General features: G+C 43.1%; 1 protein-coding gene across 4 annotated transcripts in view; it reads right to left on the reverse strand.

The window, feature by feature from the left end:
- The window catches only part of STK33 (serine/threonine kinase 33), a 1,543,521-nt gene that overhangs the window by 1,428,850 nt on the left and 101,773 nt on the right, over positions 1 to 12,898 (reverse strand). For all 4 annotated transcript variants that reach the window (XM_085648124.1, XM_085648123.1, XM_085648121.1 and 1 more), the window contains exon 2: positions 9,597 to 9,776. The gene's annotated coding sequence lies outside the window, so the exon portion shown is untranslated. The remainder of the gene's footprint in view (positions 1 to 9,596; positions 9,777 to 12,898) is intronic.

Below are 12,898 nucleotides of genomic sequence, written 5' to 3' on the forward strand. Positions count from 1 at the left end.
TTATCGGTTTGCTTTCAAGCATTCTGAGAGCAGTATACATAGTCTCACATTCCTAAGAAGTGTGTACACATTTTCATACTATAACGACTGTCAGTAGTGCAGTCTGAGCTTACAACAGTTACTAGGAGCGCTCACCCTGATAATGAAGCCTTTGCATCAATGAATATTCAGCATTAGCACATGGACACAGATATTGTCCTTTTTGCAAACTGTGCCTTTCACAGATCCTTAGTTTGGTACTGTAAACTGACAGCCAAAGGACCTCAAACCGATGTGTCCTGGGCGTGGGGCTATAGGAATTACACATCCCTGGGCACAATTTGACAACTATGAGTGTTTTGATTACTAAAGGTGTTACTGTGACAGAGGTTTTCATCTGGGTTTTCTGTTGGGTCAAGCTGTAGTACAATGTTTAAATATGAATATGGCCCAAATGGAAAGGGATGTTTACCAACCATAATGCTTGCCCCCATGGCCTGTCTTTTTTCATGGTTCAATACTTGTACGATGTGATAGGAGGACCAGACTGTTTTCCTAAAGCTGTATTTCCACTGCCTCAGGACACTTCATTTCCCCACATGAAATGGACTTCATCAACATATCCCCTACTAAAACTACAAGTACGTGTTGGTTATTGTGTGCATGATCAGCAAATGGACTAAGGCATGCCAATTCGAGAACAGCAATCCACAAACTATTGCCAAATGCCTTCTGAAAGAGTTCATACCGCGCTTTCGAGAACCTATGCTTTTGGGTTCTGAAAATGGACCGGCGTTCATCTCACATGTGATTGAGGGGTTGTGAAAGGGGCAAGGAGCCATACAGAAGCTACATGTGTTCCACAGAAACTACCGAGTGGGAATGATATCCCAAGTTCATCCTGAAGGGCTGCACGTGCTACACAGAGGAGAAAGGACGCGTGTGTAAGCGGGCCCCTAGGATACGTCACCTAAAGAACGTCTGGAAACATCGACGCCCCAACCCCTCAGTCTACAAGTTGTGACAACGAGACATCTTTACCTTTTCTTCACTTTGTTTCTTCATATCGAATGTGCCCAAGTAATAAGAAGTGCTTGCAAACCTCTCAAATTACTTGAAGACGGGCACCAACGGTTACTTTTTCTGTTTAAAGGTATCATCTCTGAGGCTCTACATCATTATTCAGCAGACTCTTTTGGAACGTAGTACAGACGCAGCAGAAGATAAGACATTCTTCCAACTAGTCACACTAGCCACACGTACCAACGATTGGAACAATGCCTCAAGACTTGCTCAAGACTTTCAGAACAATTCGAGAAAATGATCATGGGTGCCACTAGCAGCATTGATCCCACTTTTCTGCTATTATAATGACTTTTGTACCACATTGAATGAGTTACCATTGATGAAGACGGGACAAGGGGACGGTTGGCAGAGCATGTTTTACAATGTCATACCTGTTTGTCCTAATGTGCAGTATCCTCTTCTGTAGACATAAATACCGAGTACGTAGCAGTTGCACCTCCTGAGAACTGCATAATTAGCAAAGGGAGAACAAGCATGGAACAGGGAATGTGAATATCTTGGCACGTATAGAAGTTGTAGAAGTAACAATGGGACCACCCTAAATGCGTCTACAATTACAAAATACCTCAAAGACCTGATAGGTATGCTGTCAGGAGTTTGTTCATATTATGAACAAGAGGGGGGAATGAGAGAGGGTAGGTTTTGTATCATAGGGGGCCCCTGGCCCGTTCTGGCCACACCTGAATTATGAGACCCTTGTCCTTGCCCTGCCAGCCTAATTTGTAGGCCGTATTAAATTGACCAGCGGGTCCTGTGTTACTATATGACAATTACCACTCAGCCAGCATAAAACCCCTGTGTAGGCCCTTCTTTGTTAAATTGACCATAGGTCTGCCATTTTGCTGTATAGCAGGCTGATGGCAGGTCTGACCCAAATTATATTCAGCTTCTCTTTCTGCAAGGCACTCTGCTCCAAACCAGTAGCCCCCACCCTACCCGAGTGCTCAGTTCACTGTATGAGTTCAACATCCCCCTATTCTTTCGACATACAGTAGGCGGCTTCCTGGACTGGTACATGCTTTTAAGGAAGTGGCCACCGCAGATGTCTGGAAACTATTGCAGTTTTAAGGAAGTGGCCACCGCAGATGTCTGGTAACTATTGCAGACATAGCTTTTTTGGGTAACTTACGTAGGTAGAAGTTGCGTGCAAAGAACCCCAAAAACAGTATAAATAGGGAGCACTCACAAACATCAAGCGGACTACCTCGCTGTCTGTATGTGGGTTACGGACTGCGTAGAGTTTTCCCCAAGAGCAAAAGAAGCTCTTGCGTCTGCTTAGCATTATGTTGTATTTTACCCATATGAAATGTCTTGTCATGTTTAATCATTGTTCTCTTTATTTGTTTCTCCTTTTTTGTATTCACATAATGTAGTCATTGTAATTGCAGGAATGCTTGCTCTAGAGTAAACGTGAGAGTTCCTAGGTGACAGAGTTCTTATACTCTGAAACGTTTCTCCTTGGTGTAACCGGTTTCTTCAATTGCACTTATAAATGTGTTCTCTTTCTCTCTGACAGTACAATAGTGCAGATACGGAGGGTATCATGATGAGCTCCATGTGATTATCTGAATTCTGTATTTTATGCCTTTGTCTTGCAGTTTCTTTGAAGTTGCATCTTCTCATTAAACTGCCATTGTATTCTGCCTCCAATTCCATGTCTCACATGTCTATTTTCTTCGATTTTAGAGCAAGCATTCCTAGGCACCCCGGTTCAAATTAAGGTGCCCCTTTTGTCCCTGACTAACTCTCCTGCTCAGTTCTGTGGTGGCTCCCGGGGCTCTGAGTACCGCCCCTAGCTTCCTTGTCCTGTAATAAATCCTCCCTCCAACACTATTTGGGGGATTCTACCCTACCAGAGGGCGATGGTGCCACAGAGGTCAATGTAAGAGACCCCGTGGAGGAGAGGCCAATGAAAATTCCCACAGTGAGTTTTTCTTTTGTCTCATGCACGCGCTTGGTGGGTCACCTTGCACACTTCTTGGACAGTTGGCGGACGATTACGTTAAATGCCTAGGTGCTACAAACAGTACAGGGGTTCCATATAGAGTTCTATGGGTCACCTTTTCAGCCAACATCACATCCCTTTCTCGGGGCTGGAGGCCTCGCTGATTCAGCTGGAGGTTCAGGAGCTTCTGGCGAAAGGGGCAATTTGTCACTCCGAACACCATCCTTCAGGTATTATAAGCAATCTCTTTTTGGTCCAGAAGCAGGATGGTAGTCCGGACCTGTGATCAATCTCTGGGAATTCAACGAGTGGCTAGTTTATCGCCACTTCAAGATGGAGGGTATTCACCTCCTCCGAGACCTGCTTCGGCCCGGTTGGACTTCAAAGATGCTTATCTCATGGTGCCCATTTTTCCACTGCACAGTCGTATCCTCCAATTTCAATGACGGGGACAAACATTTGAGTTCACCTCTCTACCTTTCGGCCTGGTTCTGAAACCAGTCAGAGAGTTTGAGGGCGTCTGGTATACACATGATAGTACACCTGGATGATATTCTGTTGATGGACCAATGCCCAAAGGTGCTATCTCAACACCTTCAGATGGCAGTAACTCTCCTGCAGTTCCTGGGGTTTGTCATAAACCAAGTGAAGTCTACTCTGATCCCTGCGGTGCTCCATCACCTTTCTAGTGTTTGTGATAGATTCAGTGCTGACTTCCGGAGGCTTCCTTCCAGGAAGATAGGAAAAATGAGACACAAAGTCAGGAGAACACTGGCGAAACAGAGGGCCTCCCTCCGCCAGATAGCCAGAGTGGTAGGTCTCTTGTCGTCTTCAATCCAGGCCATTTTCCGGGGCCTCTCTATCCATCGGGCCTTACAACAGCTGAAAGCATCTCACCTTCACCGGGGCCTCACATACTTCAGTTATTCCTCTGTAGGAGAAGGCCACAAAAGAGCTTCGGTGGTGGCTATCCCACATTGAGGCGTGGAATAGGCATGCAAATTTTGGCTTCCACCCGGACCTGATCATCAAGGCTCGCTGTGGGCAATTCGCCACAGGTGGGGTGTGGTCCGCCGAGGAACAATCCCTTCACATCAACTGCTTGGAATTGATGGCAGGTTCCTTTGCAGTAACAGATGTTGGATCAGGGACAGAGTGTAGTTGTGTGTCCTGCTAAAAATAGACAATATGGTGGTGGTCCGTTACATCACCATCTAGGAGGCACTCAGTTGAGGGATCTCTCTAACCTAACAAAGGATGTCTCGGTGATGGTGGAACACCTCCCAGGCTCGGCCAACCTAGGAGTGGATTGGCACTCTCACCATCTCAGGGATTCCAGATGGTGGAAACTTCTTCCAGTGATGTTTCAGGCCCTGTTCTCCATCTGGGGTCCATTCATGATCGGGCTTGTTAACTTCCCGTCTCTACCACCAGCTTCCCAAGTACTTCTGCTGGAGACCAGACCCGGAGGAAGTCGCGACCGATGCATACCTTCAGGGTTGGTCACTGGAGCAGGGTTATGCCTTTCCCCTGCTCGCCATGATTATGCGCTTGATCGCCTAAGTGCACAGGCAAAAGGTGGATGTGGTGTTGATCACACCTCTGTGGAAGTCGCAAATGTGGTTTCCAATTCTGTTGGAACTTTGAGCTTCTTCAACCCATCTACATCAGTCTCCTCATCTTCTCACCAATCCATTAAAGAATTCCACCATCTGCAACTTTCAGCTCATGGTGTGAAGGATTACAGGGCAAGATGACAAGTCCCTGGCTCATCGAGAGATGCAGCAGACCTCCTCTCATGGGCTTGGGTGGATGGCACCGGTAAGAGGTACCATTCAGCCTGGTCTCAATAGGAGGGTTGCTCTCTGCAAATGAGTCTGGATCCCATGGGGACGGACACTGTACACATTCGGAATTTTTTGGCCTTTTTAACAGCACGAGGCATGGCCTATAGATCAGTGAATACGTGTAGAGTCACGATTAACACGGTCCACGTAGCAATCGCAGATACCCCAGTGAGAGAGCATCCCTTGGTTTGCAAATTGCTTCGCAGCATTATGCTCTCTTTGCCTCCATAACCCAGGTACTCGGTCCTCTCGGTCCTCTGGGACGTGAATAAGGTTTTACATTTTCTATCCTCATGGTAAAGCTACAGATAGCTCTCCCGAAGCAGTTATCAGATAAGTTAGCCATTCTGTTGTGCCTGATCTCCTGCAGGAGGGTGTCTGATGTTAGAGCCCTAGACATCACAGGAAGGTTTTTCACTCCGGAAGGAATTACCTTACTTGTTGCCAGACAATGTAATCCTCGAGTGATTTCTTAGCCTCTCTTTCCGGAGATGCCAAAATGGTGCGTGGTCAGATGTATCAAGGCATATGAGAGTATGACAGCGGAGCTTCGTCCCCACAGAGAGAAGCAACTTTTAATTGCTTCGAGAAACCCTTTCCGAGCAGTCTCTTCACCAACCATAGCAAGATGGGTGTGGTGACTCATGTAGGAAGCGGGAACTGACACCAAGATGTTTGGTGCAGACTCCGCTCGGGGAGCAATTGCTTCCAAAGCTTTTGTTCGAGGAGCCCGCTTGAAGGATATTTTGAATGCAGCGGACTGGTCTTCTGAATCAACCTTTAAAAGGTTTGATTTCAAACCAGTCTCCTCCATTGAGGCTCTGGTAGTGGACAAGCTTTGAACTACCGGGTCCTGCCATAGAATGAAAAATTCGCAACGGAAAGTTTCAATCCTATTAAGGACTCAAAAGCGAGGATTAAATCACCCTTGCATAAGTGATGGCCCACCTGGGTTCTAGGATCTAGTATGAGCGTAAGTAAAGTGCTTTCAGGTGATTTCTGCTGTATGGTATACTTCTAACTTGATTCCTGGTCAAGTGTGCATATGTATTGAATCCTTGGTATGATCTTTACTGTATTTTTATGGTTGGCACATTTACTTGCTGAAACTTTGCTTGTTGTTGTTGACATTGGGAATTGTTTCCCGGGTTCACCAGTGCTCTTTATATTACAGGAACTGATTCTTCGAAACAAGAATGAGGAACATCCAAAATCGGCTCAGCCGCATAAAGAAAGAGGGCAACAGACAAGGTGGCTTATATGGCATGACGCTCCCCGATTGGATATTGGACTGATTTTTTTTTTTTTATTAACTTCAGTTTGTTCCCTGAGGATTATAGGAAACTAAGTTTTTTTTTTTATTATTGTGGTTACTGGTTAACATGGCTGCTGTGAAAAAAATGAAGTAAGGACAGCATAATCCTCGCCTCAGAGTCCTTAATGTTATGTTATGTTAATGAGGCTTGTAAAGCGCACTCTTACCGTTAGGTGTCCTGGCGCTGAAATGCATTGCCTACTGGTTAAAAGGTTGAGATGGTGAGTGAAGGGAGCTGTTAGCAGAAAAGCCAGGTTTTAAGACCCCTCCTAAACTCCAGGAGGTCAGGAGCCTTTCTCAGCTGCAAGGGGAGATTATTCTAAAGTTTAGCAGCACAATAAAAGAAACTTCTGCCTCCCCAACTGGCTGTTTTAACACGTTGAACTTGTACCTGCCTAGCTGAGATTGAACGGAGTGCCCTGGAAGGGGTATACCAGAGTAGATGTTTCCTCAAACTCTGGCCCGCATCCCACCAGGGTTTTGAAAACAATGCAAAGGGCTTTGAATTCAATCTGCTGTCGCATAGGTAGCCAATGAAGGTCCCTAAGTCCCTTTCTTATAGATACAAACTTAGGGATACCCAGAAGGAGTCTGGCAGCAGCATTCTGAACTGTCTGTAATCGACTAAGCTGCCTTTTATGGATATTTATGTACAAAGCATTGCAATAGTCTAGGCGGGACATAACCAATGCTGTGACTACTGTTCTGAGGCAGTCGTCAGGGAGAAAACGTTTGATTTTCCTCATAATCCTGAGTATAAAAAAGCAGGATGAGACCACCTTACTTATTTGATCAACAAAGGACAGTCTGGAGTCTATCACAACTCCCAGATTTTTTGCTTTTTCCGTGGGAATTGGAAGTGAACTCTGGGATTGAGGCCACCAACTAGGTGACCAAAGATTTGAGGGTTTACCAAGAATGACCACCTCAGTTTTTCCAGCATTAAGCTTCAGACAGTTGGCTGTCATCCAACCGGCAATGGATTGCATACAATTGTAACAATCCCGGCCGGCCTCATCCTCTTTGCCTTTTTGAATGGACATCACTATTTGTGTGTCGTCGGCATAAGAGGTAGGTTGGAAGCCAAAAGAACGGATGATAGCTGCCAGAGGAGACACGTACACATTAAAAAGTGTGGGACTAAGCGTCGAGCCCTGGGGAACCCCACAGGGCAAGGAAAAAGGTTTAGAGCAGTCTGTGCCAATATCTACAGTTTGATGTCTGTCAGAAAGAAAGGATTTTAAAAGAGCGAGAGCCTCGTCAGTGACCCCTTTCCCGTTTAATCGATCGATCAACACCTCATGGTGTACCGTGTCGAAGGCCGCCGACAGATCCAACATGATCAAGATAGCCGAACCACCTTGGTCCAATGTTTCTCTGATTTCTTCCGTAGACTTGATTAGCGCGAGCTCCGTACTGTGTTCGGTGCGGAAACCAAACTGAGTGGAATCAAGAAGTTCATTATTTTTAATGAACTCACTCAGCTGGCTGTTCATCTCTCTTTCAATTAACTTAGCTGGTAATGGGAGTCGAGAGATGGGCCTGTAATTATTTGGTACTTTGGGGTCCAAGTTTGCCTTTTTGAGAAGGGGAAGGATGGAGGCTTTTTTCCAAATTTTAGGGAACAGTGCGCACTTAAATAGGTTATTAAAAACAGAGGTAAGGGCAGCTCCAATGGTGTTCGATACCAGTTTGGCTATATGTGCAGGACAGGGGTCTAGGGGAGAGCCGGATTTGATTACCTGCAGGTGCTTTATAGTGTCATTGACACTCATATTCTCAAAATGGTTCATCAAAGGTAGTGTCTCTTTACCAGCAGGATAGTCACCAGTATCTTTTATTGACTCTTCTGCCTGTGAAATACTAAAGGAGGAAAAGATAGAGTCCACTTTATCCTGAAAGGCAGAGGCCAGGAGTTCACAAAATTCCGGGTTGCCATTAGGTTTGGCCGAAACTGGGGTAGTAAGTTTTAGAACTGTACTAAATAATTATTTTATGGAGGATTTTGCATTATTAATCTGTTCCCCATAGAACAGTTTTTTAGCTTCCATGAGCAGTTTTTTGTAGCGGAGAAGGCAGTCTCTGTAAATTTTTTTAGAGAGTGGCAAGTAGTCTTTTCTCCACATACGTTCAAGATGTTTACATTCTATTTTTTTGAGTTTAAGACTCTCATTGTACCAAGGAGCAGAAGGTGTTGATCTCCTAGATGTACAGACTTTGATAGGGACCGCCTTATTACAGGCCGAGTCTTGCCACTTTGTATACAACACAGCAGCTTTATCAGTGGAGGGAGGCCAGACATTCAGAGTAGACTCCAAGTGGTTTTCGAAGTTATCGATGTTAATATTTTTATAGATCTGAAACTTTCGGTTACAACAGCGAGGAACTTTTTCATTCCCTGCTAATGGTTTATATTGAAATGCGCATGACTTTCTATTTTATTTTATTAGGTGACAGCATAGTTGATTAATTATAGAACACCCTTCGAATTAATCCTTTTTTCTTTCACTTATACAATAATACCTTGTGGAAACTTTTATTGTGACAAATGTATTTATAAGACCTCGTTTCCAAGAGGTGTTCAGGGCCACTCCTGTTGCTTTTAGTGATAATAACACTCAAACAATTTAGAGCCCATGCATTTTAGTTACCTGTCAAGCAAGGAAACAACCAGTCTCCTAAGCAATACAAACTTAGAGGAAAATATTAACAAGTAGGGGGACTAATACATCTTTTGCGGTCAAACCCCTCAAAAAAACATTATAATGCATATAACAAAGCAACACCAAACAGTTTAAACATAATTTAACTGAGCTTCCCTTTTGGTCAGAGCCAAAAGAAATTAGACATGGGTGTTAGTGAGCGAGGATTTTATAATACTGCTTTATAAGAATTTTGCTTAACTATATGTTTGAATGTAGACCCAGAACAAAGAATTGTGATACAAAGGCATTATGAATGATTACCAAGTTCCACAAATGGATACTACAGTTTCACAGCTTCCAACATGCAGAATAGTAAGAAAGGAGAGTCAATAAGTATGACAAAATCTAAATATATTTTATAATGTTTTCTGATGGTCACAGCAGTTACGCAGCAACTATAAAATGATAAGAGGAAAAACTTTTCCCTAACTTGGATTTACTAGCAGTTACGCAGCAACTATAAAATGATAAGAGGAAAAACTTTTCCCTAACTTGGATTTACTTTATTTACATTCCCTAAAGGTTGTCCAAAGAGTCTAAAGGAAAGAAGATACTATTATGAATCTAAACTTCACATTAAAGTAGACAAGAGGGATGGTGAGGGCTGACTATCATTTGACATCGTAATGACCAACATGTAAACCCACTGAGGAACAGGCCACAGATTCTCTCTGGGGGATATTTTATGTCAGACTTGCCATATTATGTAAAGTACTCACTTAGTGCTTCTCGTACGGATACTCCTTAGTTGACCTTCCTCTGGACTCAAGTGCTGCAGAGCAGGTGTCAGATCATCTTTTGCACCACAAAGGTTAAACCTCCGCAGAAGTCAGGGTAGTAATTAGCCACTAGCTCCTCTTCCGATACACCAGGCACCCACACCTAAGTTATCAGTTGTCCTGTGACACCAAGAGGGAGAGAGGATGATAAGTAAGCAGGATTGTCAGAAATGAGGTACAACAGTAAAAGAGTCACTACATTAAGTAAAATATATTCACTGCTGTGTCCAGTTCTCCCTAATCCAGTGTCATGGATAGAATGAATAGTATAAACGTTTTTAAATGGTAAATTGTCTGTCTAGAAGGAATGTACTAAACAAATTCTTAAGACGAGGTGGTCTAGCTAAGTATCAGCTCGTATGATGTGGCCAATGTTGCTGCCAAAGACAATTTCAGAGAGGACATGTAATAAGAAAAAAACAACTGTAGGTACCGAAAAGTCCTTTGAGAGGGGAAAAGGAGAACAAAAAAAACTTTAAACATTCAAGTGTATACTAAGCCATGCTATGCAATAGAAGACTAGGAACCCTAACTACTCAATAGAAGTCATTACATGTCCGAAAAGCCCTCTTGTGATAGTGAGGAGCCTTTTTCCGGTAAGGATAAAAGAGCAAAACTAAATATTAAAGAACCATTTTAAGTTCATTGGAAGTGTTGACAAAGAAGCAAGCCATTTCTTCCAATTAACATGAAAATTCAAATAACGTTCAGTAGGAACAAAGGTTTAATGAGTTCTTGTAAATAGACAATGTTCGCAACAAAACCAAAAAGATCATATCCAGTTATCAGATGTGAGAGCATTCAGAAAAGTAGTCTTCCAGGTAAATAATATAGCACAATATCCAGAGATTTAAAACTGAAAAAGAGTCTTTCATAACCCCCAAAGCATGAGCCTTTCAAACTAGAAGAAACAGGTTAAACCTACCTTAAAATGGTGCTTTCCTATCACTCTTTTCAGAGGGGAAAAAAAAATCATTGGATTTTTTATGTTATGTAGATTTGTAGAACTGCCTATCACCCATGATGGTATCCTGTCGCGGAGCAGGTGTGAGCCTAGCTGAACCTGGGGCCTAGTGGGACTACTTAAACAGCTAGGTCTTCCGCTTATTGCTGAATTCAAGATGTGAGGAGAAGGCTCTTATAGGTAGTAGCAGGTCATTCCATGCTTAAGGACTGATGTAGGAGAAGGTTCGACAGCATGATCTGTTTGTTTCGTATACGTGGAATGTGTGAAAGCAGGAGTGCGGACGAGCGGAGGTGTCTCCTTGTGAAAGCAGAGGTGATTGTTGAGGTATGCTGGGACAGTGTTATGTAGTACCTTGAAAGTATGGATGAGGAGTTTGAACTGTGCTCGTTTTTCTTTAACCTATAATTGCAACTAAAGATAACCGGCAGCTCAACTTGGATCCCAACTGTCTTGCTGGAGTAAAAAAAAAAAAAAGTACTTTATCAAGTTTAGGTGATAAATAATTGAACTTCATAGCCGGAGCACAATACCACCATCTGAGCCACTAGCTCCTGTACTGGAGACAGTGATGGTCCACTTTTCGGGTGGATCTACAGTGTACAGATTAGCATTTGATTGCCTCGGGTGGCTACTGCTAAAGGCTTCAGAAAACTGGCGGCCAAGCTCAATAAATAGAAAATGAAGGTGGAGATTGTTGGGCACTGACAGTGGTAGATGGCCTTCCATTATCAGATGGATAAAAACAAAATGCCAGAACCTAGAAGAAATGACCAAGAAGAATCTGTCCTTCCTTGCCAACCAGAAGCCAAATACCTAGGGACGAGTGATACCTACACAGTCAGGACTCAAACAAGGCATACTTGTAGTTCTGTCAGGGCGCAAACAAATTAGCAACCAAACTCCCAAACAGAGTAGCATGTAGGCTACTGCACTGTATATTTCCTACTAGCGGGCAGCACGAGTTAACTTGATCAGGAATTTTGCTTGAGTAGTGAAGGGCCTGGCTGGCTAAGACAAAAATCTCATGAATCATATGTCAGTTAAATAATTTGCTGGATCAGAGAAAAAGGTACAGGTAGTGGGTACCGCCATATATGTTCACATATAACATGGCCGTAGTGTTTTCTGAGAACCAGAACTCCAATCATAAAACACGGTAGAGAAAGGGATCAACTCCACTCAGAAATTCAATAACCTCTATCCAGTGTTGCAACAATTGGCCTGCTAATAGTAGGTGTCTTCTATGTATGCGACATCCCACTTATCATACTCAAATGAATATGTGGTGATAGTTAACTGAGGTTTCAGAGGGACAAAAAGGGTTCCCATAAGCAGGCTGGAGTCAATAGTCCATTAGAGCAGGTCATCCTGAATGACTCACAATATTAGCATTCTGAATGAATTAGGTCCCTCTTCTGGAAAACTCAAAAATACAAAATGACAGGAGCTGCGGATCTTACAAAAGCCAATGAAACAAGTCTCAAGCACCTACAAGCAAACGCTAAAATGAATATAACTTATTTCTTGTAACAAGTCCAATCCATTGAAAGCTATGGGACACTTTCTACTATTGCTGTAGAGTGAAAAGGCGGAACAGGCAGCATGCTTTATATCTCCAAATTCAAGGACTAGCTCTTAGAATTTCTTATCATTAAAACAGTCACATATACTCATTTTGGTCTTCGAACATGGAGCCCAGATTTCTAATTCTGGTTTTCTTATGTGAATAAAAATTGAGTGATTGCAGGAAAAATCACAGTATCTCCCCTTAACTGAAATTGTAAATATGTGTTTTATAAAAATGTTCTTTCATACTACCTTTAACACCAATACTTTAGAAGCATTACATCGAAAATACCACTATGTCGGTTAAGATAAAACATAAATGTTGATACTTATATATATATATATATATATATCCATATCCCACCATGCGCTTCACCTGGGCAGCCGAACGCTCAGGGGGTGCCTCCGCAGACGCGAGGTGAACTAGTCTTGGCGTCTAACAACCACAAGATTTTCGGAGCAATCATGGGGTCAGTGAAAAGATTTATTTTTATAGCAAACGCATTTCGGCGTCGGTGCCATCAATCATTATGTATTTCGCACAGCATTCAGTCTTTTAAATAGCCTAATGTTCACTTCATTGGTAGGGCTGCAACCAATCCGGAAACGGCAAGTGTTTCTTGCGTCGGCATTGATGTCAAATGAGTGGGGCCTCAAACTCCCATAATGCAACATCTATGATGAATTAAACAGGGCTCTGTTGATGATT

This window comes from Triturus cristatus, chromosome 3_2, assembly GCF_964204655.1.
Source record: "Triturus cristatus chromosome 3_2, aTriCri1.1, whole genome shotgun sequence".
NCBI lineage: Eukaryota > Metazoa > Chordata > Amphibia > Caudata > Salamandridae > Triturus > Triturus cristatus.